Source organism: Scophthalmus maximus, chromosome 11 (genome assembly GCF_022379125.1).
Source record: "Scophthalmus maximus strain ysfricsl-2021 chromosome 11, ASM2237912v1, whole genome shotgun sequence".
Classification (NCBI taxonomy): domain Eukaryota; kingdom Metazoa; phylum Chordata; class Actinopteri; order Pleuronectiformes; family Scophthalmidae; genus Scophthalmus; species Scophthalmus maximus.
In genome coordinates, this window is record NC_061525.1 from 11,131,796 (window position 1) to 11,158,718 (window position 26,923).

The following is a 26,923-nucleotide window of genomic DNA, read 5'->3' on the forward strand; positions in this document are numbered from 1 at the left end:
TGCAGAATTTCCCCATCCGCGGCTGAAGCCCGAGGAGTACCGGGGGAGAAGTTGTGGTGCCTTTTACGCGCTCGATGCGCGCAGGCTTCTTCTCCTCGCCCCCCCCCCTGAAATCTCCGCATCACTTTCTATGGCTCCGATTCCGCCGTGGACTCCGACGCACCGTCGCCGTTTTCCGCGGGACTGTGACATGTCGTGATGTGGCGCTCATCGAGGTGCGGGTGCAGGAGTTTTAACAGCAAAAGGCGCACGGAAGACCGCTCGAAACAAAGTGGCGTCGGAGCTGCGCGATTGCACACGTGGACGGGGAGCATCGCCGGTGACAATCTGGGGGGGGGGGTATTTCGATCTATGGGGCAAGTTCTTCGGAGGAACCTGGCTCTTTGTTGGCAAACGAGAACAGCGGCTCTGCGCTCGCGTCCTCCAGTCAAACCGCATAAACCTCACCAGTCCAAACTCAGCCCGCTGTCTAAAGAGCTCTCACGTCTGCGCGTCAGGTGCGCTCGGTAGGACATAAAAACACGCATTGCAGTCTGGCACAGCAGTGTCCTCTGGCCGCACCACTGCAGCCTCTGATGCCGATGTGTGTGTGTATGTGTGTGTGTGTGTGTGTGTGTTCCAGTCCGCAGTCTTCACTTCTCCTCCTGCTATAAGAGGCATGGAGATGGGAAATCTGCCCTGTAGCCGTGTTGGGGCTTTTACAGCCTTAACCAGGAGCCCCTATACGCGTGCACGACCATTGCAGTGTCCCCGTCATTCCCACCGCGGTTGCATTAGGGTTGCATGCGTCAATGCCTCTTGTTTTGTTTTTTTTCTTTCCACCCCCTTGGAAAAAAAACAACGCATCGATAGAATTCTGACGCATGTGAAACGATTAGAATGTCAGTCTGCAGCCTCCCAGCGGTTGGGTGGGCATGTTGTTGTGTTGCCGAATGGTAAGCAACAGTTGCGACGACAGGTTTTGCACTTGAAGTCTGCTTCAGTGACTCCTCAGTTCTTTCTTTTCCCCCAGATATTACTATTAGTGTAATAGTATCTGCATCCCCCATCAACAGGTCTGGTGTGTGTTTGTGTGTGTGTGTGTGGTGAAGTTAAAATTAATTTTTAGACAGTGTGATTATTATTATTATAATTTTTTTTTACAGCTCGCTGCTTATGAGCTTTTCATTTCACAGTTGTTGAATTTACTGTGGTCTGTGTTGAATTGTCGCTGAATGACATTTACAGCTCTGTGTGGTGTCTCCATGTCACATTAATTTAATTAACCTCTCAGTCAAATAAGATATTGCACCAATAATGAACATAACCTCAGGCTGAACACATGGAGGGCTGCGGCATTAGGTGATGCAGTCGCTTGCTTCGGCTATATAGGTCCAGGTCCTCGTCGGAAACGGTCTGATCTGACCTCGGTTTTCCATTTGTTTTTTTCACTGTGCCACAGCTGAGAGAAAGAAAATGCCCCCAATCTCTTGCTTTTTTGAAGTGCCGACAGTCAGAGCATCAGAATCAGAGCGTCTGAACTTTGTCTCAATATCTGGTGAGAGCAGAGCAGTCCAACTAACACGATGGGTGTTGAGTTTATTATACGATATCAAGGAAATAGGGTATATGAAGAAAAGAGGGAGGGAGGGAGAGAGGGAAAGCTGATCCTTGACATCATGAGGTAAAGCTGCTCTGCCTCGCCTGAAGCATCCCGTCACGAAACGACTGGGCACTTCAACACAGAATGCGTTCAGCAGTATTTCTGTCCGTGCCTCTCCTGGTGGTTCGGCCTGTTGTGGCACATCAGATGGTCGAGTTTCCGAAGGTTGCATAAGCCCACTTGTTGCCATTTTAAAGTCATTTGTCAGGACTGAATGATGGTGAAGTGGATCAATACCAGCTGTCATGAATTCTCCAGGCACCACCGAAGGAGTGGGTCAAAGAGGAAAAGGAAGGCAAACATACAGTTGTTACTGTGCTCCTGGTGGCCTGGTGGCATGTGACACGGAGGGTGATTGAATGTTCCGTCCGCCTGTGCTCGCGGCTTTGAAAGAAGACGTTGGTGAAATCGGTCGGCAGTGCTCTGCCCTTTACTCAGTTTGTGTTTGTCTGCTTCAGCTCTTATTCCCTCAGTTACCATAATAATGTTGGTGGCTTTTGCTTCTCCCTTGTGAGCGATGCGTGTTCAGGCCGACAGGAAGTGCTGACTAACTTGTCTATATAAACTCACGATGCAGTCATTAAAAGGAGCAGAAAACTAGGGACGAAGTATTTTTATCCTTTACCTAAGTGAAAGTTACTCTACAGCGATTGTACTGCGCAATATCAAATAAAGTAGTAACTAGTAATTTAATTTAATCCATAAACATGTTGAATATTTTATTAGTTTATCATTGTTTTTCTTCTCTCAATTAAATTTTTTTTTATTATGCAAAATAAATAGTAACCACTAATTGCTGTCGTGAAGTAAGAATTACAATATTTTTGAAGTATAAGATAATTTTAAGACGGACATATTCAATTGCAACTGCAGAATTTTAATCTTAGGTACAATACATTTCACCAAAGACTCGGACAGCGACTAACGGTTATTTTACATATAGATTCAATTATAGTAATCTGCCAATTACTTTTTGGATCTATTGAGTGTTAAATGTTAATGGTCGTTTTTTTTTGCATTCAAAAAAAACAATGTTTAACACTTTACTGTTAGAAAAAGAAATGCAATCATTTCTGAAAGCACTCATAACTAATTTGATCAAATGACTTAATTTTCTTTGGATTGATCAATGGATTTGTTTGGCCATTGTTTCGTCCGTCAGTACATCAGTGCCGTCTCTGTATGACCCCAAGGCAGTCTTCTCTCTACTATCTCTATGAAACATTGCTTACAGTTCAGCACCGTGTTTCAGGATGAATTTAATACTGCACTTAATGGCCCACTGGTACGGGCCCACTTGTGAAGTATTTCATTGCCTGTATGTTCGAGATCAGCACAGTACATCATTTGTAACAATAATATACTCTTCTATTTAAAGAAATTGAATTTATAGCTCATTAAATTTACATTAAACTCTGCTTAATAAGCCTCACTCTAATTGCTAGATAATGCATGGCACTACTTTATTCGGTGGCAGCTAATACGTCTGTTGAAAAGGGAGGGGCTGGCAGAGAATTTGCAGCTGATGCATGTAAGGAATTTGGCCATTAGTAGTAAATAGAACCGACGAAGTCATGTGGGCTATGCAGCTATCATTTCACAGAGCACATTGCACGTCCAAGGCTGTGTCTCTCTGCAGCATCTGCTCGGATTTTCGTGGCTCTACATCTGTGCGGAGGCTCCCGTCGGTAATCAAATGTACGTATTTGAACCATCACTATGCCTCGTCTGTGCATGTGCAGCGCGTGTGAGCGTGCATCAAACCTCACACTCTCTGGCAGTCGCCTCATAAAACGGACCTGGGTGCAGAGGTTCCTCGCTGCTCGTAGTGAATGGGGAGATTTCACTTAAGCACCTGCCTAGCAAGTCAGAAGTTGAAGCAAGTCAGCCTGTCTACACAGAAAGAAGTTGGTTATAAAGGTCCATGTTTGGGGGGGGAGTCTCTTTCCGTCCTCGACTTTATAATCTTTTCAGTTTCTGAAAGAATCCAATCTGTCCTTAAAAACATCACCGTGGGTGCTGAGCACAAGGGTTTTTGTCCACATACTTAATAGTGGGACCTTCAAGTAATACTGTATCTGATTGTTTGGTCAAGGTTGCAGGGGTTCTGCTGTAGACACACTATCACTTTGAGTCATGAAGTAAATCTGAAAAAAAGGAGAAAGAAACTCTGGACATTTCTATCTAGTGGATTTGTACTGTGGTGTCAAACTGGATGACAAACTGAGGACGATCAAAAATGTGTCTGTCTGTCTGTGTTGAAACGTAGTAAACAGTCAATTAGCAGAAACAGACAGATGACAGGTCCTTTCATGATTGTCCGGACAGAAGCTTCCATTAATGACTGTGCCGGGGTAATGAGGAGGAGAGCTGATGTCTCCGCTCATGAATATGGCATTGTTCTCTCTGTTGCCTGGATCTGAGAGAACTCACTCTATTGGCTGGGATGCTGAGACGGTGACAATCAGGTCCACGGCGGAAAAAAAAATGGAAATGCAATGTTTTTGTTGTGAAAGGGGCAAAGAGTGCACATTAGTATGGGTGATGGAGCAATTACAAGCCACCATTAAGGCCTTGGAGCAGTCAAAGCACAGTGCTCTCTGAATGAAGAACTCCCATTGGGAAGATATCCTCCGCACTATAGGTCAAACCAAAGTTTTCACAAACAAGTCTTTAGTTCAGCAAAAAGAAGATACTTTAAAAATGGCCAAAAAACGTGTCGTTCCCCCTCAGTTGCCTGCAGTTATGTTTGGCGAGGTATCGAGGATCATCCTCAGTCTGAACATTCATCCGTCTCTCTCACACATCGCAGATGCCAGTAATTTTTTTACTGGGGTTGGAGTAAATTCAAGTTTTGACACCTTTTTAAACCTTCAATACTTTTTTTTGTGTACTGCATTCACATACATTAAAAAAATAAAATAATACAGCAGGGGAGCTGGAGGGAGAATCCAAGTGCTACTTGAATCTAAGTGGTTGCTGTTGTACCGTCTTCTGCCATTAAAATGATTTCACACAGGTTTTATTTTTAATAAATTATTATTATTATCAATTATCCAAACACCTCCACTTCAATTGTTGATTAGGGATGGTTTCTGAAATGTACAAATGAAAATAATGAACACTTGCTGCCGCTCGATGTAAATCAAGAGTTGCCGGCTTGCTTGTTTTATTGAGATTACTTTTTTTTTTATATTAAATAGGTAAATAAGACATTAGGAAGTAAGTAATCATCAATAAATACTGAAAGAGATTATATAACCATTAAATTTTGAAAAACTCAAACATTATTAAAAGAATAAAACCTTTTTGTCAAAATCAAGCAGGGCAGAGACTTTTTTGGAATTGACCATTTACTCAGTCAGACCTAAAAAACTAGCCAATCACATAACTGGTCTCATACTGGTGGACTGTTTTCACATTGTCAGTTGATATGCTATTATGAAAATATTGATCATAGCAACTTTCATATTGACCTGTGGGTGTTTATGTTGTCCCTGATTTACCCTAATGGGGGTACTACATCTGTAAGTTATCTCTATGCCATTACTCATTCGATAATGTAACTGGGTAAAATTTTCATGAATTGCATCTCATTGTATTTTCAAATGTTTCTCCTTTCACACATCAAGCAAAGCCCTGCAACGTTTGTTCACTTGTTGGATTTTTTCAGAAGCTGGTGACGCATCTCACATTATAAAAATTACACAGATCAGCCCAAACGAGCACTCTGCATAATTTGTTTTTCATCCATGTGTCATATGCAAGAGAGACATCAATGATATGACTCTCGTAAAGTATTAGACACAGCATTTAAAATGACACTGTTTGGGCCGGCCCTGGGAACACCATCACATCTTAGACACTGCATATTTGTTACTGATGGTGGTCTAGACAGTGACTTTAACTCTTTTATATACTGTTGTCTTCTTAGAGACCATACAAAATATTTACATACATCAACAAAAAAAGAGACCCTTGAAAGTGGATGAAATTCGGACCCGATCTCAACAACATTAAGACTAAATAACTGCTGATCAATGTGGAATAGAAAGGACTCTTTCACAGAGCGAAGACTGAATCTCGAATCTATAATTCAGTTATCGACCTCCCACTAATCCACTGCTTGAATTAGAAAGAAAACGATCTCGGTGCTTTAATCAGCAGCTGCACAGTGTTAAAAAAACAGGAAAGAAAAATAGGTGTTTTTGTTTGGCCCGACCAAGAACAATGAACAACAAGTTGGCTCCTCATTGCGTTAGCTTCTTGTTTTGGTCACATTTAAGGCCATTGACTCAAGGGACTGGGAGTTGACTGGCCCACCTCCGCTCTTTGAACCAGTTCTATCTAATATGTCCACTGTGAGCTGACGGCAGGCCCATTCACGTCTGAGAAGGCGACAGTGCTGCTTACAGGTTCATTTTCCGAGAACAGCAGAGTAGCTGCACCTCTCTGCCTCCTCTGTGGGCTTGTTGATAAAATATCCACTGTGTCCTCTGCAAGCAGCAGCGCATATAGGTCGAAGTAATGCAACACCGCTGGAGAAAATCAAAAGTACATGTGCCGTGTTTCAGTTTAAGTGCCAACAGAATGCAAACACTACACTAATCAATACATCTTACATTGCTAATAGAGGAGGAAAGCGCTGCAGCTGCCACACTTGACTGTTAGATAAAGAGTAAAGAAAATCTAATTTTCCCATACATCTTCCGTACGCACAGTGAGATGCTGGGACCGGTACTGCTCTTGCTCAACACCATCCTCTGGAATCAGTCGCTCCCCTTCTCATCGGAGTGCTGTTTGCAAATGCATTTATGCAGACTGAATGAAATATTATTCCCTTACGCAGCAGGATACAGCTCAACTTGGGTGCAACATTAGAATAGAATAGCCGGGTCCTTCCATGTCTCGGTGTTTCTTTTCAGCGGTGCCCCCATTGCACCATAATGCTCCTCTAATTTTGTTTGAACAACACACGCCGGGTTGCCAGCGGGAAAGAACAAACAAGTCTTAAGGAAACGACATGAAAGACCTGAAAACAGAGAACACCCCCCTGTCATGTAATGCAATGCAATAGCTTGACAATACAATTTCTACTTTAAATGTTCAGGTTTTGGTTAAGGGGAACTTACAATGACTTCTGTTGCGCTGCATTACACTGACGGGCGTGTTTCTAATATTGTGTTCACCTCATCTGTATGTATGGAGGAGCAAAAAGAAAAAACATGAACGCACCCCAGTATGACAAGATCACAAACTACAGTCAAAAATGATCATATCTGGGGTATTACTTAAAAGTATTAAGTCTCCTGCAAAGAGATCACTCTCATGGAGGCAGCAGGTTATAGCTTCATATTTAACTGACATGACAAGTGTAATAGATCTTACCAAATGCTTGGCAAGAAAGTGTGGCCATTTCCCCAAATGTAGAACTTTTCTTTTAGGTCAAAACATCACTGACACTTTTGAAGGATGGAGAAGTTTCACTTTGCAGGATTGTTGTTGGATTCATTTTTATTACAAAATATCAATCCTGTATGGTGTCTTGATCTGAGGAGAAGTGCTAAGTGTTTTGGGGATAATTTGGCAGGAACATACATTCAGTTTGTCACTTTGTTAAACTCATACTGGCCGTCTCGCAGTAGCAGGAGTCTTTAGCAAGGCATAAAGAACACAAGAGTTTAACGTGACAGGATTTACAGTCGATGCAGAACTTTTTGTCTCCTCTCCAGGTGAATCATAAGAAAATTATGATGCTGTTTACTCGGGTGAGAGCGGTTGTCCGACAGGTTGATGCCGCCTGCCCTGGGGGGCGTCGTGCTCTTGAGTTTTCAGCGTGGTGATAGACCCATCTTAATTACTCTGATACAGCACTATAATCTGTCATTGTCAGGCAGATGAAGACTGTGCAAACCAAGCACTGAGACTCATTCACCCAAACCCGAGGCCTATTGATTACTTCTCGTGCTTGAGTCATTGCACTGCGGAGAGACATGGGAGGCAATAGAGCTAATGGAAGGGGGAAACTCAAAGTCACATTGTTTACATCCAAGATGACAGGTAAATGTATTTGAAAGGAAATATGGGCTTGATCAATTGGCCTCCAAACAACAGTGTGTCTATAACTAACAAGGAAAATAAGCACCACGCTGTCAGACGAAGAACTCGCCTGCAGATCAGACGGGGAGCTCACTGCACTTCTCTCTTCCTAAATCAAATACACGTCTGTGCTTAGCACACCTGAACATTCAGATTTGCTGTAACATGCTGTAAAACTATAGACATATATAGCATCTCCACTGCACAAATACCCCACGTGGTTGGGCTTTTTTTTAAGGTGATGATACTGTGGATGCCTGTGAAGATGCACTATCTGCAATTTAGTTTATGAATGAAAAATCTGTTTGGCTCCACTACATGAACTGAAACTTCAAAGTGTCTCTGCTAATTAAATATAACAAGGAGAGAGTAAAATCCTTTCCCAAAAATTGTAACAGAGGTGTTCCTGTTTCACACAATTAGTTTTAATTACCCTGTGAGTACTGCATTGTGGGAGAATAGCTTCCATCCAAAAAAAAATCAACATTCTATTTTTGTAGTCTGTGTACTGACTGTTTGAAACTTGCTTTTCGAGTGTGTGAACAAGTGTGCAGGGTGAACTCACCGCAAAATCTGATTAAAATAAGTATATAGGAAGGAATTTTCACTTAGTTTCTGCATCTGCTGATTTGTCTTATGTATTGCAACTCCCTTGAAAACAAGATGAAAATGAGATGATTCACCTTAAGGGGTTTATCTTACTAGTACTATGTACTATATATATTTTTATTTTTTATTTTTTGATGACTTCTAAACTACCATTTTTGGTACATCTGCAGTAGTTGAGGGTCCAATCCATATTTGTATTAATCATACAGTATTTGTGGTAGAGCCTACACTCATATCCCTCATTTAAATAGTGTAAATCCAATAGCTTTTTACAATACAGGCCCAATTTAGTTCACTAGTAGCACGACTAAGTCGCAACAAAAATATTTCATCGCCAAGTTTGCATCTTCTCTCGACACATTTTTCTTTTTTAGTAGTATCAGCTTTGTGTTTAGTTGAAATTTTTGCTCCTGTTATGCAGGAATTGATGAATATATATATATATATTTTTTCTTTTCCCAGTGGGTTTGAATAGGAGTTTGTCGACTCTCCCTTAATGAGCTTTGGACCTTAATGGAGTCAGCAGTGCAAATTTCTCGTCTCCTTTATCCTTATGTGCTGTTGTTTGTTTTTGTTTCGTTGTTTTTTTTTTACCCTCTTTTACAGCACTTTAGTACTTTCCGATTAAAAGTCTTGTACAAGTTAAATTGTACAAAACGGCTCACACTCTAGATGGATCTCCATAGCAGACCTCCATTAATGCTCTCCATTTGTCAAGATAAACCGATTCCACCTGTCAGATTTTCACAGAGTTAATTCTTTCATCTGTCCTCTGCTCTTTGTTCCAGCAGTGTACCGATTCTAAAAAATAAAAGAACAGCAGTTACATTTGCATATATAAATACACTCAAAAGTGGACTATTTCTGAAAGTGGTTCATGTTTTTGTTGTGAGATTTCATACCCATTGATGCTACACATCAATCATTATCTTATATTAATATGCTTAATATACAAACATTTCCGGAGAAGGCCCAAAGTGAGCCAGCACTACCAAACTGCAGCTGGTCCTCCAGTGGGGGCAGTGGCTGCCCGGTTCCCTGAACCCAAATCCGAACCGGAACCCGAACCCATCACAACACATACCGACTGCCTGCAAAGCTCATCCCAAAGTTCCACAGCTGGAGAATGTCTGGATGCCATTCTGCGGGTATTTTCTGAAAGCAGCTGAAGTGTGTCACTATTTCAGTACGTAGTTGCAGTACTTACCCATGCGTACGAGTGCCTAACATGTATTTCTGTACAAATGCACTTTGTAGGTGTGAATGCATGTATTTGTATGTTGACAAGAAGCATTTTCATGACAAAACTCACAAGAACACAGTACAAAAGATACGTGCAAGAAAACAGGGCAGCTCATCGACAGAATAACAAAGTGGCAGCATGCCGCCGCACACTCGGGTACCCTTCCAGCAAGTGTAGTGACAGCTCCTGAGCAAGAGGGACCTTTGTCTTTGTGGATGCCGGCATGGCTTACAAGCAGAAATCCATATTTTAGTCTGCACACATCCTGAAGGAACAAGCAAAGTTCATCCCTCACATTGAGGTCATTTTAGTTCTTCAAGCTCTTTTCCGCAATCAGGTTTCTTAGTTTTTGACTGTCCATGATGCTCCCATTAATTTAATTGGTTATTGTAAAATATGACCAATCTCCAAAACTACGTTACAATTGGTTTTCTGTTATCCTTCGAGGCGGAACACAAGCAAACCACCATCTTCTTTGACTTCTTTCTTTTTTTTTTGCCTTGATGCTGCAGAACAATAATGATTCAGCTTTAGGACAATGGCTTATACAGTATCTAGTGAAATGTATGGACACAGCAGCTCAGTGCCGAACCTTTGTGTGCTGAGAGTGAACTTAACTCAAGCATTTATGGCTCCTTTTTTCTCTTACAAGTTTCATTAATGCTTTTAAAAAATGATCGCCCATTCTTATGAGAGCTGACATTCAATTGGAAGTACAGTAGCTGCTTGAGCTGTGTGCCAGTGCAATTCCCTTATGTGACATCTGAGATCTCTAATTTCATGCGGGCGCACGACACAAAGGCAAACTTTGTACTCCTACGTTCTTGAGGCGCAGTGGTTCATAAACAGAACCATTATTTGTTGGTCATTAACACCATCTATTACTGAAATAGTTGGTTCATAAACACTGTTTCATCCGCAGTTTGGCAGTTGTGACTTAGTAGCATGTAGCTTCAACCAAATCTATTCTGAATATTCCTGAGAAATAATTCAAGTCAAATAATAACTGCAATTTGATTGAAATGTGTAAATCTGGTTAATTTAAATATGGAGACCTTTGGCCTCTCAATATGCAAGTTGAATTGCTTTTGGTAGCTTATTTTGGCTCCTGTATATTTTCACTTGCTACTCCTTCTCATCTTGGGCGACTTTCCTCTCAGGAGAAACTCCTCCAATCTGTCCATACGTTACCAGACCGATGTCATTGTGGGAAGAGCACTGCCTCTGATGAGAGGAGCGGATATGATTAGTCCTGATTGTTAACAGCCCCTAAAACTCTTACTGATGGTGTATGATTATTAGCTTCCATCTAATTCCATCCTGTGTCCGTGTGAGGTACGAGTGCACTGCGGGTCTATGGCCATCAGATTTTGAATCAGATGTTGTTAAAGCCTAAGTGGAAAAACTGCACAAACAGAAATCTCTCACGTAAAATAATAATGATAATAATTGTTAGACTTCTGCAAAGTCTTTATACTACATTCTATGACTTTTAAAAATGCCGTAAAAATGTTGACTTGGTTCTCAGCAAAATGTATCTAAGAGAAACGTGAGCTAAATATTTTTACTGCTTCACTATGTGGTCAAAACGCACCAAATGAAAAGTTTGGTTTTGTCAACATAAGTCAAACTCAACTCTGTGTGGCGAACCTCTGAGGAAGACCGAGCTACTCCAGTCTAAAAACAGATATCAATAAATGTAAACAGCACTGGCCCAGGGATGTCATTAAAAAGAATAGAATGTCTAGACCTCATAAAGCCAAAACATATTGTTATTTTGGAGCAGCAGGAGTTATTGCCTGTGAGCACTAAGATGACATCCATCAATTTAGGGTTTTATTAGAAAATGTGTATTGGCTGCTTGGCAGATGTAAATGATATACTTAGCATAAAGTTTTGCTTGAACAGGCAGGGAGATAGTGTAGTTAGTGAGGTTAGGGAAAGTAGACATGTGACAAAGGCGGTATTAGAGCAAAAGCTGATTTCCCAAGCCTGAGAAATTCACAGTCTCTGCATGAATAAATAGGCTGGACCTGCACAACATGGATTATTCTGGTTCAAATATCAGTGGACTTAAGGGTTGTCAAACGCCATACCTGTGTAATAGGACTGTTGTACATGATTTCATTTTGTCACTTGTACCCAAATGTCACATCTTCTGAGGTTTACACTGATTGTTTCTCACAGTTTGCATAAATTGCTGTTTTATTCCCTCTGCCTTTTTATTGTGTTGTTCATTTAGGCCAATTTAACTGAACCTCGTCACATTTTAAAATCATTTCACTGGATTTCTGATGATAGGATGCCAAATGCAAACTTCCTCTGTAATAAAGACGGTTATTCAATAAATCTCTGAGCACTAAACCATTAAGTTTAATTACTGCCTGTCAGTGCGGCTGGACAGTATGTGGAGGGACAACCGGAATAGATTGAATTAACATGGAAAAACATATTACATTTGGTGGAAAAATCCCTCTACACATTTTTGAAATGCTACAGCTTGTAAGTATTGAGCATTTGCATGCAGTAGTTGTGTATCACTTTGACATGTTGGCCTCATCTTTCAGTAAATCTCAAATCTACATTTATTCAAATGTGTTCATAGCGGTGAAGGTTGACACTGCATAATCCATCAAAATGTTCCATTTGAAGAGAGGGGCTGGCATTATTTGAATCATCAGAAAACAGCCTCGCTTGTGGGGATGCAGGGGTAGAAGCTGTTGAAAGTTTTAACCCAAAGATCAGAGAAGTCTGTTGAAATATAGGCCACAGTAATGTTCTACTGTATATGGCATGAAATCGTCTATTTGAAAAGCTGTAAAGTATTTTCATTCTCAGTCTGACCTTGTGCTTTCTCTTTAAAAAATACTACTTTGTGTTTCTTCCAACAAAACAGAGTTAATATTTCTTGTCAGTTGCAGTTGTGGAAGAAAAGACAGTTAAGGTCATCATGAAGAGTAAAAAAAAGCCTCTTTTTTTTTTGCAGTGATTGGCAGATATTCAGTAAAGAAGCAACCCTCATGTTAATTCAGTATGAAAACACTGATTACTATAAATGGCAAAATTCTGCCCCATTCAAGTGTTTTACAGTCAATAATAGTCTATAAACATAAAAATATTCCACACTAATTGAATCATCACAAATTTTTATGTGAGGCGCCGACATGGCTCGCAGAAGACCTTTAAGATTCATACACCTAGATTTCATCTGTTCATAAAAACTTAACATCTGCAAGCTATTTTTTGTTTTTGTTCAATCATAGTTTTTAATATTTACCACTGCGTCTTCGTTTGCCATCACTCACTTAATGGACTAACCCTAACCCAACAAAATAACCGTATAATGTCTGTTAGGAATAAATCTGTATCTGGAGCAGAGAGATGAAATAATTCTTTCATGGTCAGTTACAAAGACATCCGAATGTCTATGTAAATAAATATAAATCTGTTTGCTTTTCTTGTTTCCTGTCTGAAGTCAGTTGTAGTTTACATTCACATATCTAGTTATTGCAAGTAGTTGAAATTCCTTAGTTGTACTATATTGTGTAAAAAAAATCAAAAGCAGTTTAGCAGGCAACAAAGATGTGTTTCAATAGCTGTGTTTTCAGTGACTCTGCTCAAGGTTTTTGTGCAGTTCAGTGTATTATGTGATGCCTTACTGACACAGATATCAGTTCTCCAGTTCGTGTGTGAATTATGGAGCTAGTGGGGCTTTTTTAAATTTAATTCTTTTATCGTTCCTTTGTCCAATCTCAAGGTTAGAAAGTGTGGTACTGGGATCAATGTGCAAAAAATGAATTGAGCAGCGTTTATCTTTGCTTCAGTCGAGGTCAAAACTGTGCCCTTAATCTCAGTCACACTTCTTTGGTGTTTTTATAGATGAAAATTGAAATTTGTTGATTAAATATGACTTCAGTTGCTCTGATACAGAAGCAATTATGAGTTTTTAGCATTGTGCCACTAGATTTTCTTTTTCTAATATAGTACAACCTTGTGTTTTCATTATTTACACAAAGGACTGGACGTAACGCATTCATCAATAATCCATTTGGACTAAACCAATGTCTGTGTGTATAGATGGACGATTGACGTTCTGTCAAGTCATTTTTATCTATAGGATAACTCCCCTCCTGCCCTTAGACCCTTGGTTAGAATAGAAAAAAACACCTCTAACCTTGACACAGATCTTGGATTGAGCTAGAAGATCGATAACATTTTCCTTTGTCTACGCAAAATATGATGAAGCTACAGCTACTGTGGGAGATGGTTACTTTAGCTTCGCATAAAGACTGCAACAAGGGGAGACAGGAAGCATGGCCCTGTCCTCGAGTGAAATAATCCACCGACACATTACAGACCGTTTACTGCTCTTTGTAAAAATAACAAAATGAACTACATTTACCTGACATTCAAGTAAGAACTGATTGACAATATGAACATAGGGGAATATGGATCAGAACAGATATATACTTATGGGACCACACCCTTTCCTGTCAATTCTGCAGAAAGTGCAGCTTTGAGGTGTTTTGCTCTGTGACACACTTCTTTGTCAGCAACAGGGAAATGCTGTAGTTAACAGTCTGATTTATTATGTGCACATGTTTTTAGTTATATTTATTGTAATTACACAACTCCTGCAGAATTGAGAGATACCAGTTGTGTTGATTAGCACCACATGTCGTTCCAAAGAGAGCAGCGGGAACTTTCATGGCTACACGGATGACACAATGAGCTCACGGCTGTCAAAGTGTTGAATGACAGCTGGCGAGCCCTCGGGGAAGCACCTGTCAGTCAAAACATATTGTAAGTGTAATGTAATCATGACATTTCTGTCTAATTCAAAGTTCGGAATGGTGCGTTCATAGTAAACAAACTCTAAGTGTGATGTGTGACTTGTTTTTTTCCAGTGATTATATATGATTGTGTTTAATGATTCCCCTAGCACAAGCATATCAGACCAAACAACTACATGTTTGTTTTTGTCTCCGGTCATCGCTCTTCGTGTTGAGTAGGTCACCTCCGAATATTCATCACCCCTTATGTCATCAACACTGACGCAATTTGAGGCCCAAAAAAAACCCCCATTTCACTCTTCACTCTGCGGCTGTGTATTGCCAACCCGCACCACCTCGGCCGTCCGGCATCCACACTGGCATAATTATGGAGTATTAAACCGTCACAATGACATATCAGTCAGACAAGTTACGCACAATGCCCGCAATGCCTACTGCTAACTCTTGTCAGGACGGCCTGAAAAATGGAGGTTTGTTTGCTGCTGGATGATAATTACGATTGGTATTTATGAGACCCATCAAACCTTCAGTCAAGACGAGCTGCGTCTGAAGGTGACTCCTGGATGTATCGCATCAGACTGTGGACACAGTGGAACAAGGCTTTCAGACAAGCTGTCTCCTCTCACCGAGCCTTTTAAATCATCATCACTCCAGCCATACGATAGTTCCCATGATGTATCACCTGTTAGAGCTGTAGCATACGCACCAGCAGCAGACAGTGACAATGAGTCTGGCAGCAAGCCGCTCAACAGCGTCAGTTGTTGGATGCTTCTGTTTCCTGTTATTAAGCCATCGCTTCCATGCTGTCGTGTTAAGCATCACTTAAACCGCCACTTAGGTTCAGGGGATGTTTCCTCAGGCCGTTTTTTCCACCCATCTTTTCTTTGCACTACTTGTTTCGGCGATGTGGCCAGTTGAATATTTCATGACTTCAATCAGCTCAGAGGGGCTTGTTAGCGCGAAGATTCTGACACGGCTGTGATTCTGCTGTCCGTCCAAATGACGTTCAGCTCCAGCTCAGCTGTCAGTACATTCACGCAATCTGAGTGAAGAGGCTATCGGACGTATTCAGTCTAAAGGAACAGGTCGTTTGTGAAGCTTTGTCCATTAAATTGATTCTGATAACTCTGTACTTGCAAGCTTAATTGTAGACACGTGGACACAATGACACCGTTAGATGGGCTTTACAGCACAATTCATATGGGAATTAGACCAGCAATCACCTTTTTGTTAAAATAATTGTTGGTATTTTTGACGTTTATTATAGGCCACAGTAGAGTGATGACAGGAGATGGGGCGGAGGGAGGAGGGATGACATTCAACAAACACCTGACCTAGACTTGGGGTCATTGCAATCACATGATCAGCATCTCACAGCTCTTGGTCACCATGACACCATGATCCGAAAGGAAAACAGCAGGCACTGCATCTGGACACTAATCATCTTCAGCTGATCATAATAGTGTGACAATTGTAGTATTCATTGTTCCGCAAATATGTGATTCTGACCAGGCTTAACAGAATGTTTTATTTAAATCAAAGGAAACGTGTGGTCTCATAATCCTTAACAATGGGACATATAAATACACATAAATACTTGTTTCACTTTTATTGTAATATTTGGGGACCACAAATGTCACAGTGATTTCCACAATGACCAATATTTAGCAAACCTCTACTGTAATCTTGCAGTGATTTCTTCCATGATTAAGACCTTTTTTTTTTTACCTTCTCTCGGTTATAGCTTGCAATAAATACATCAAATCTCTATCCATCTGATTATCAGATGCTTCATATGCTTCCTCCCATTTTTTGTTGTCCAACTCCCATTGTTATTTGACATCCAAAATGTTATTGTTAGATTCATTCTGCAGTGTTCTATTCATGTTTGAAACTTCCCCTCTTTGACTCCCCCTGTAAATGACATGAACAATTACTCTTTTTTTACAGATTCATCAGTTTTCTGAAAATAAAATCTTAGTTATATATTTTATAAAACTCATGTGAGTGAAGTTTGAATCATAATTTGACCCTAGAACATCCTTTTTTTGTCCATTATGAAACGCTGCATCCATAATAGATGGTAAACTATCTGAGTTGGAGCCTGACAGTTTGAATTTCCTTTGTCGTGCTGCTGACCAGACTTTCATCGTTCCCCTGATCCAGTCATTAACAAGTTTAATTTGTCTTCTGCTGCACTTCAGTCACAAATGGATTTGATTCCAATGGTACATCTTGACTGGCTCTTTGCTCCATTCCCTCCCACACCACAGCCGTTTCTATAGCTGATTGAATGTTCATTTGTCACCATGAAGATGGGCACTGCATGTGATCAGAGTGGCGCCTGAGTGAACATGGGAGGATGTTGGATGGAGAGATGAGGGGATTTAAAAAAATTTTTTTTTAAGTTGGAGAGTTCTCTTATCTCCCACTCTAATTTCTCTCTATTACAATGGAGTTATGTGTTTAAGTGGCCTGGGAAGGAAGCAGACTGTTCTGCCGAGTGTATGTTTTATTAGCAAATGAGTCGGGCGAAGCCGTGTGCTAAAAGTGGGGATTCTCACCTCGGAGTAATAATTGTGTATTTTTCCGTCATTGGAAGCAATCCTCCACAAGTGCATGCTTTACTCCTGTGTGAGTAATGTTCTGTTAAAATTAGCTGCTCAGCTGTTACGCCTTTTTTAAACAAATTAATCTATGCCATTCCCTCGAAAATCTGTGAAAATGTCAAAAAAACATCGCAATGTTGAAGAAAGTGATAAAAAATACATGCATCCAGATACATGTCAAAATCTAATCTGTTCACTAGTTTTTGTGTAATCCTGCCCACAAACATACAAACCAACCAACCAACCAATAAACAGACAGCTGGAAATATAATCTCCTAGGTGTAGGTAGTTAACAAAGAGATGGTCTTTGGTGACTTAATGGGATTTGTTGAAAGTAAGAAATATATGGATTATTCCCAGCCTTACACTTAACGATCATATTTCTTGCTTTACCTTTGTTGTCACATCATGAAAAAGAAAAACAGTTTCCATTAAAAACCATCTAACAGATTATGTATGTCTGCTTGAGGTTTCTTAACTAAATATATATTGTACATTACTGTTGGTTAAAAATAAGGATGTAAGACATAAGATATCTAAGTTATTTTAACCAAAGAAACGGTGTATTTACACAGGAGAACCAGGAGTCTCACATAAGAGTATGGCCGCTGTGAACACATTCTTCATTGCCATTTCTTTCTTTTTTTTTCTCTCTTTCCTCTTTATGTGCCACAGCCACTTATTACAGTTAGAGGGCAGGTGTGTCTGGCCTCAGCTGGGCATTATCCCGGCCCAGATTGTCCTTGGACCCCCATGTCTGTCTCATAACCCCGGCGGCGGCAGCCCCATATATCAACGGCTATTCTTGAAGCTTTCCTTACCTTCGATTAATCCACTTCGGTCTGATTCAGAAATGATCAAAGGCAAAGCATCAAAGCACTTTATGGAGGTAATCCCTCACTCATTAGCCATATGTTTGACAAATCTGCCCTCCTGGCATTGGAATCCTTACGATTAATCATAAACACAGACCTGACAGAAGGACATGATGGAATGATGAAACATATATATATATATTCTGACGGAGAATCAGCAAGATGATATCATTGATGGATTACAGAGTGAACTGTCATGAAATAGCACTGCCTTTATTTGATGTATGACTGCCAAAAATATATTTTGGGTCATCTTTGCTGCCACCATATTTCTTCATAGACCATGTTGCGGTCATCATTATCGGTCTGACCCGCTCAGAGATTTTCCCTCAGATGTCAAAACATGCAGCTTGCTATAACTGCTGCATCTACGCGAATGGTCTCAGCGGACGCCTAAACATGTTTCCCTCCACATAATTTGAAGATGATAACCATCCCCCCCCCATCCTCCCGTCTTCCCCCAAACCAGCCACCCACTCTGTGTCTCCCGTCTTCCTGGCCGATCTCCCCAGGCTGTGCGGACAAGACAGGACAGGATAGGATAAATTATAGCCACAGAGCCCCGGCTCTCTCTCATGCTTTCATTTGCACCAGCAATTAATCAGCTATCACTGGAGAGCTCTTTCACGTCAGGCTGAGGATTTTATTAGGGATGTCCTTTATGGGCCTTAATGAGACTTATGTCTTCCTTGAGTATTTCATTTGCTGCACACAGCCTGGCTGCTTGTAACCTTGAGGTGAGGAGGATTTTTTCCCCCCGTGATTTTTTCTTTCAACAACACTAAAGCTTGGCAGGGCTTTGTTACTCACCTCTCAATGATCTTGACTTGATTCACTCTTTCATCCACTGCCTCCCTCACTATTACAAATCTAATTTCAGCTTCAATTAGGCCTGATTTGTTTTTCCTGCTTTTTTCTTTTTTATTCCGACATTCCGCCCGGCTAAGGTTTTGAAATGCAACATTAAGCGAATTATTGGAAATGTGGCAGATCACAATTTGTATTCTTTTGAAATGCAGAGGTCGACGCATCACGATAACTGCTTCAGCTAGTCAAAATAAAATGTAGAGTATGTTGAGTCAAAGACAACATGCTAGCTGACAGGAAGTACAGTGAGGATCCAAGAGTCTGAGACCACTATCCCATTGTGTCTTTTTATGACCCTGTGCTACAGCATAGCCAGGCAAGCAGGGTGTTGTTTTCACCCCAGTGTGTGTGTGTGTGTGTACGAAAGAACTCCATAACGTATGGATGGATTTTCACCAAACTTGGAGAGGACTATTACTTAGGAGAGCATCTCCAGATTATTAACTTGTGGAGCTGATCAGTCAAAGGTCAGGGTTAAGGTCAACAGAAATATTGTACAAAAAAATAAATTGTCCAAGATTTTTCCACAAATATTAGGACTAGAGAGACAATCTAAAGCTTATATTGATCAGAGAATAATTACCCCTCATGTGATGTCATATAGAGATAATGAAGAAGTCGAAAAGTAGTTTCATCATGTAAATAATTTCATCTTCCAGTGTCAAAACAAATAATGCATTTTTCAAGGTATCTCTCACAACCTAAAGCTTATATAGATTGCAAAATTATTTCTGATTATATGGCAGGAATGTCTTCGCCATGACCTCACTATGAAGCCAGAAAATGACATTATAGAGACAAGTGATGCATTAACTTTTGCAACCAATAATATTTATGCTCATTTGGTATATACAGTATGGACAGGTAATGCATCGCCCTGCCAATGTTTATTTTAATGATTATCTCCATTATAGTCACCAGTCACAGAGCTTCAAGGACCTGCTATTTGTTTGCTATTATAAATAATTTGCCTTTTCATGAACACAGTTTTTTATTAAATTTCACATGAGAGGTTTTGCGCTTTTGTCTGTGCTCTACTCACTGATCTCGTGTCAACACATTCTGTACATTTAACAAGCACATTCAACATGTAGAGCATTTAAAAAGTTGCGTGGTTGTTTTCTGACGTTTTCGGCCACAGTCAGGCGAATCCGATGAAAGGACACCCACACAATCCCGAGAACACAAAAGATATTTCATCAAAGCTTCACATTTTGATTGTAGCTTATTTAGTCATGGATATTTCATGTTGCAATGATTTGGAACCAAGTTCTCAGCATGATCCCAGGTGGTCATTATATTTTCAGCTGGAGTCACTATGTTTAAAAAAATATTCAGTCTATTGAAAAATAAGAAACTTTCTGGCCCCCTTTTTTAAATATGTGCCTCTATTCCCTCTTCCTCAAATTGGATATAGATGGAAATAACATTTCCTCACTGAATTATTTCAACTGGAACCAGAATTTTATTATCAGCTGCAGTAATGCCTCTTCCAATATTTTATATTTTCATGCAGAATGGCAGAATGAGAAAGGACATAGGTCATTTCTGGAGTCTCGGGCTAGAAAATGCAGTTGCAATTCAACATTGTAATCCTTAAAATTTCAATCCTGGTGGGGCTGACGTGACAGTCGTGGTTATTGTGGTTTGATCCTACAGCAAACACCCATTGACCAGCTCCTCTGTCACAGATGCAACAGAACAGCTATCCATTCACAGTGCTGCCAAACAAGCTGGCGCTTTAATAATGAAGTCAGTCAATAATAACTGCAACTGTGATTTGATTTTATGCTGTGCAAAGCACAAGTAGTTTTTCACACAACAGCAGGACAGGAGTAGAATATATTTAGAACTGATCCACTGACGAAAAAAAAAAATGCTTAAATGACAGAAGTGAGCAGTAAACATATGATGCTGACGACAATTAGATAAAATGAAATGCATTGTTTTCCTGTGAATTGCTTGTGTAGACAGTTGGCTCTGATAAAGATAATAACTGAAATGCAAATGCAAATGCCGAGCCGGAAATAGTGTCAGAAATCCGGATTTTAATGGATGAGAATCTTCAGCATTATACATTTAGAATATTTAGAATAACACAATAAATCCAGATGGTTTTTAGAAACTATAAGCACCTAAACTTTCAGCAGTACAGTAAGTGTTGTTTAACAAACCATCTGGGTATTTCAAAGATTTCTGGGAAATCAGATGCTTGCCTCCATGTCTCCCATGTAACACATGAGTTTTAGAGCTGTTAGTGTTTTCCCTGTGAAGCCAATAAGTACCTGTGAAATGCTGTTCAGTTCAATAGTGTTAACATGCAGAATATTCTCTGAAGAAAATACTGGGCAGCATGTTTTTTTTTCCACGTTGACTATTTTGTTGCTGCTTTTGTTACCATGTTGTTTGGAGATTTTGAAGCTGCCTGTTCTGTTTTGTGGGTGGGCCCAAACTGCACCAGCTACAATCGCAGTGAAAATACTCGAGTGGGCGTCACCCAGCTAACCCAAATCCACAGAGTCAGCCAGTAAGAGGATACGGAGGCCATCTGGTAGCATTTTTACAGTATGGTGTGGCAGTTTGCCCATGTGCGCTACACAAAGGGTCGGATGACGGTCATGAAAGAGAGAGTCTCTGGAATTCTCCAAGGACACACATGAATATTCTCAGTTCAATTTTCTGGGTCAGACGTAAGCTCCGCTAAAGTGCACGACCTGATCACATCTGTCACCAGGTTGTGCAGCATGAGCGATCAAACTATATGACCTTTAAAAAACTTAAATGACATCTTGGAGTTCTGTAAGCTGCATTCGCAGTGTGTGATGGAACCATTGGGGGGTGGGAGGATTTAAAATTACAGTGCCTGCCCCACTTTTTTCTTTCCTTTTTCGAAACACCCACATTTTAATATGTAGGACATGCTACTAGGCTGCTACAAGTTTGGAAAGAGCACGAGGAACTAAACTAAAACTAGGAACCGAATATCATTATTATGTAGATGAAAGAAAAACAAGACTGTAAACACTAATGGTCCACAATGAAAAGGTTATTTTGAACAGAATGAGGATAGAACATTTACCCCAGGACTTTTGAGCTTTGTACTTTATTTTAGTATTCCCATTCTTATATAACTTTATTGTTTCTACTCTTTTTCATCTAGGATAGAAATATTGGAATAGTTTTATGTCTTTTATTTTCCAATTTTGTAACTAGTGGAATTTAACGTACAGTTAGATGCTTCCTGAGCAGCAGTGAGTGATATGCGTTGTATTGTCAACAAAAAGTTGCTCTAATTAAAATAAAATAAAATAAAAATTCATTGTAGTAATGTAATACAATACAATAGTGTTATGAGAAAAGGTAGAAAAGCACAAATCCCATGTCAAACCCTCCTCCTCAACCTTTTACTTAGTTATTTATAAAATATGAAATATGTCCGTCTCATCATACATCCTACATGCCATCCTTTCATTTTCTGCAGCTTTTCATAACCTAGTTGACACATGGAAGCTCTCCAAGAATCTTTCAGCTCCTGAAAATAATTCATTTAATATTGCACATTTTAGTTCACTGCATTAATCTGACAGATGTAGTTACCTCTCTGCAGATTATGATTTTAATATGAAAACATGCTCTGTCATCAACCCCAATGATGATGATTGGTTATAGTCGAGACCATCTAACTACAAAGTTTCAAGCAGCAACAATGTTTAAATGTTTGATAGACATTAGTGCATCTGTGATAAAAATCAATTATTATAATAATAAAAATAAGCTCTTTTATAACTTTTAATAATATTTGTAAATGAAGATGGATTGATGAATGGATGTATGGATAAATAGATGAATAGGAGGAGAAATTGTCAAAAAGATGTGTCTCTTTAGGCCATGTTACAAGTTCACACAGATGTATACTTATGTAATTATGTACTATTTTGAGGTATTTTGAATTATATGAATATTGTAATCAGGAGTTTAAGAGTTCACTCCCTCACCTCTGGCCAGCTGTGTGACAGCCAGGTGGTTCAGACTTCAGCACAGCAGCCTCAGTTAATTACAGTTACACATTTGGATCTTGTCAATGGTTCATATGTAGATGGGAGATAAAAAAGAGTGAAAATCTTTTTCTCACCTCAGGCCATAAGTGTTGTTTTTGTCTTGCCTTGGCCTGTCAAGTGGAACAGGACTCAACAGTGCCTGCAACTCAGTCTTTAGATGCATAGATAGATAAAGTTTACTTTGTGCACTGCAGTATAGCCGAAAATCAATACCGAACTGAGACACGCTATTTATAGGACCTTTGATGCAGCTTTCAGTCTGTGGTTAATATGAGGAAGTCACGGGTCAAAGTATTTCATTTGTAGACTGGACAAGATCTGCAATGATTAATGATGTGGTTATCAAGTATTAAGTAACTTAATTTTTTTTTTTAAGCAGAAATACAAAATGTTCTCTGGTTCCATGTTATCAAATGTGAAGATTGAATACTTTTCTTTGTGATCTATGGTAGTTAACTGAATGTCTTGGTTTTGGACTAAGATGAGCAATTTGAAAACAACATCTTCCGGCCATGGGAAATGATACATTTTGACAATTCTTTCTGACATTTATGCTTAACGATCCGAAGATTTTCTAGATAATCAAAATAATCGTCCAGTGTCGCCTTAGAGACAACACTGATTAGGATTTATAATTCAATCTAAATTAAGACTGAGCCACATCTAAATGTCAATTTTGTGAGCACACATGGGGATTCTTCATTCCCTTTCTTGCTTACTGGAGAATAGTAGTTAATATAAGAATATATGCAGCTCCTCAGATAGAGAACAATTTACACAGAAGAGAATATAATCACATCATGAAATCTTTAATATTAAACCTGGAGCTGCGCTGAAATAGGAGAGGGACTTTGTGAACCCAGAGAAGAAGACTTTATATTCCCAGAAAGGCCTCTTACTCTGTGATATTTATTGTTATGAATCAGTTAAAATTATCCCTTGAGTTTTTTTAATAATAGATGTCTTCACACACTCTCACTATATTTCCTGATTAATTATCTCTGCAGAAGTGCCACATTTCTGTTGTCTAGGTTTGGGAGAAAACAAATCATATACATGCAAATACTTACATTAATTGTCGATGAACCAGTAAAGGTCTGTGGGGGGGAATAAAATCACCGAAAAGGAAATTATGATTTCACTCGCAAGGACTGTGAGCGTCTTTTTGGCCTGTGAAGAATCTGGGAAGAGAATGATGTGCACCCCTTTCTTTTGCATTTTAACCCAATTAATTTGTCGTTTGAGGTGTGACAGCGGTAAGAAGCACAAGTGGAAGAGCAGAATAATCAAATGACTCCCTCCCTGGGATTTTATAAACCAGAAAGTGCTAATTTCACCTTTGATTGCGTGCGGTATTTAATGCCTATAAAGAAAGCTTATCTAACTTCTCATCATGTGCCCAGTGTGCCAACTGCTTTGTGCTGCATGCGTAATACTGCACAGTGCGCTCGGCAGCAGAGAACACACACTTAAATGACGAAGGGAGAACACGGTGACTCACAATGTTTAGACATTGATCTTAAATAAGCAAAAACAGGAAATCTCTGCACATTTATCTTCTAGATACTGAGAAGATAAAACTCTTCAATGTTTTAATAATTAAGTGATGAATGGGGGCAGCATCGACATTCCAGTCACAAGATAAACCTGTGGAGCCTCGGTTATTGCCTGTAGGAGCTCGTACATTACATCTTCTTTGGTTGTATATCATATTTGAACTACAGTGGATGTCTAGCAAATGTTGAAATGCACCTCCGTCTAGTAAAACTGAGGTTCGTCTAAGGATGAACAGTACAATATACAATGGACCGTGCTGCTGATCTTATTAGAAATTCAACACATGAACATCTGCAAATCTAAACCACATGTTTAAATTGAGGGCTTTCATTTCCAATACCTTGATTTAAAGGAAGATGAGAAAAAAGTCACTTTTACTAAAGTGCACTTAATAATAGTCCATTACAAGTAAAAGTCCAACACTGAAAATGTTAACTAAAAGCATGTAAGTATTGGAAAACTTGATTTGACGACGAGAAATCCAAACCTCAAAATGAATCTTGTTCATTTCTGTGATTTAGGACAAAGAAACATTTAGATGACATTTATGCATGTGTTATTATAACTATCAATCAATTTTGCAATCATTTTCTTGATTGTTCTGTTATTAAATTTACTAAAAATAAAAACTAAAAACTAAATACAATGAAAAATGTCGAATTCCAGTGTCATCTTCAAAGAGCTTGTCTCATCAGTCCAGTACCTAAAAATATTCAGTCGACTGTATGAGAAAGGAAAAACAGCAAATGCTCTCATTTGAGCAAATGTGTGGTATTTTTGCTTGAAAAGAAAAAAAAAACGTCTTTATGGATTGAGTCGCTGATTATCAAAAAGTCTAGACTAGACTGTCTATTGATTGTCTAATCATTACAGCTTTACTTTAAACTCTGTAAGTTCACTTATCTCACTGACAAACGCAGTCAGACCTGCACTAAGCAAAGACGACGACACGGAGAAGTCATTTTACATGATGAGGATTTTTGAATTCACGTCTCAAAAACAGAGGACTTAACATCTCAACGCATTGCAACGGAGGCGTTCCTATAAAACTGAACTTCTCGGTGGCTTACAAGATTCAAGGGGCAAATAAAGGAGGCAGACTGAGCGACTTTTCCGCACAGCTACCCACCAGCTGCCGGAACATAAATAGTAATGTATCATTATGGCTGCGCTGAGGGAAAACACCCTGTGTTTTAGTTCTTTGCGGAGGTCATGTGGCAAACGGTGGGTGTGTTCATGCAGCTCTCGCTTAGAAAAACAAACTAAATTAGACCTTTATGATGCAGCCACGTAGACCCTCTGTATCTTACAATGGCAGTTATGGAGATTTCTGTTTTGACTCCTTTTCACTCTGGGAGAACAGCATTTTTCAGTGCCATTGATTGTGCTGACACTGGAAGCTGATGGAAATGACCCCGAATTAAATTACATTATTTTCTAGTTCTATGAATATCATACCGGAGATGTTATTTTTGTTTGAATGAGGTGATGGTGGAAGGGGGGGAAAAGGATAAATGCATCTTTGTGTTTTGGTGCACACACGCAACTCTGCAGGTTTTGTCAGGAATGAGCTCCGTGGCAGATCAGTCGGTGGTGCATGTGCCCCCACATGATGCAATGCACCGCAAGTCCATATTTCTTTGAACTCTGACTTTCATTGTAGTTTAACAAATATTTCCTTTTTTGTCATTGTTTTGGTGCCTTTCTTTTGTTCTCAAGTTTAGCAGTTGCCAAAAGTAAAAGTAAAAGTGTCGATGAAAAGTACGAGAAGCATTATTCTCATCCTATTGCTATTACTTTTCTGATTAGGATCTGTCTGTTTTTTTCGGAACTTGAAAGGATTGGGTCCTAAATATTCCTGTATAAGTGCAGAGGATTGTAGTGCAGTCACAGACAACACGTTATATCCTTATGTTATCTCGCCCTCCATTCTTTAATCTTAAAATCCATGTGACGAATAGGAAAAGAAAGGGGACAGTGCAAAGAGAGCAAGTCATCTTATATCTATCGTATGGATTGAATGGTGAAGAGGAGATTACATGTTCGCCTTAGGGAAAATGCAACGTTTGGATGTGATATAATCAGCAACACAGCATCTGAATAATTTTGTTGCATGACTCCTTCCTTTTCTTAAAAAAAACCCATTATTTTTTGGTTTGATGTGTCTTGAGCACAGCTGATCATCAATATGTCCTATTTCATTACAGCATTTTTGGTGTGGGGGGGGGGGGGGGGGGGGGGTTGTTGACCTGCTTATTCCTGACATATGAATATTTGGCTGCCATGTTGCCTGACAGAGTGCTGATGAATTCCTGGAATGAGTTGCATGAAGTGGCCTGTTTTCCCCACGTGAGAGAGCAACTGTTGAATATTCATGGCAGAAAAATAAATGAGGCAGCCTTCTAAGGAAACATTGATATCCGTGAGGGACTGTCATTTACAAGTCTGTTTTGTGCTGTGATTTTTTTTATTTTAATGACGCAGTCATCGAGACTCAGAGTTGTCTTGAGGTGTGTAGCTCTCACAGAGTGCCAGCTGGTTAGCCTGCATGGCCAGTTAGTTTGATCTCAG

General features: G+C 39.7%; 1 protein-coding gene across 3 annotated transcripts in view; it reads left to right on the plus strand.

Annotated features, from left to right (window-relative positions):
• Nucleotides 1–26,923, plus strand: part of cadm1b (cell adhesion molecule 1b) — a 166,687-nt gene that overhangs the window by 40,133 nt on the left and 99,631 nt on the right. The gene's annotated exons all lie outside the window — the stretch shown is intronic.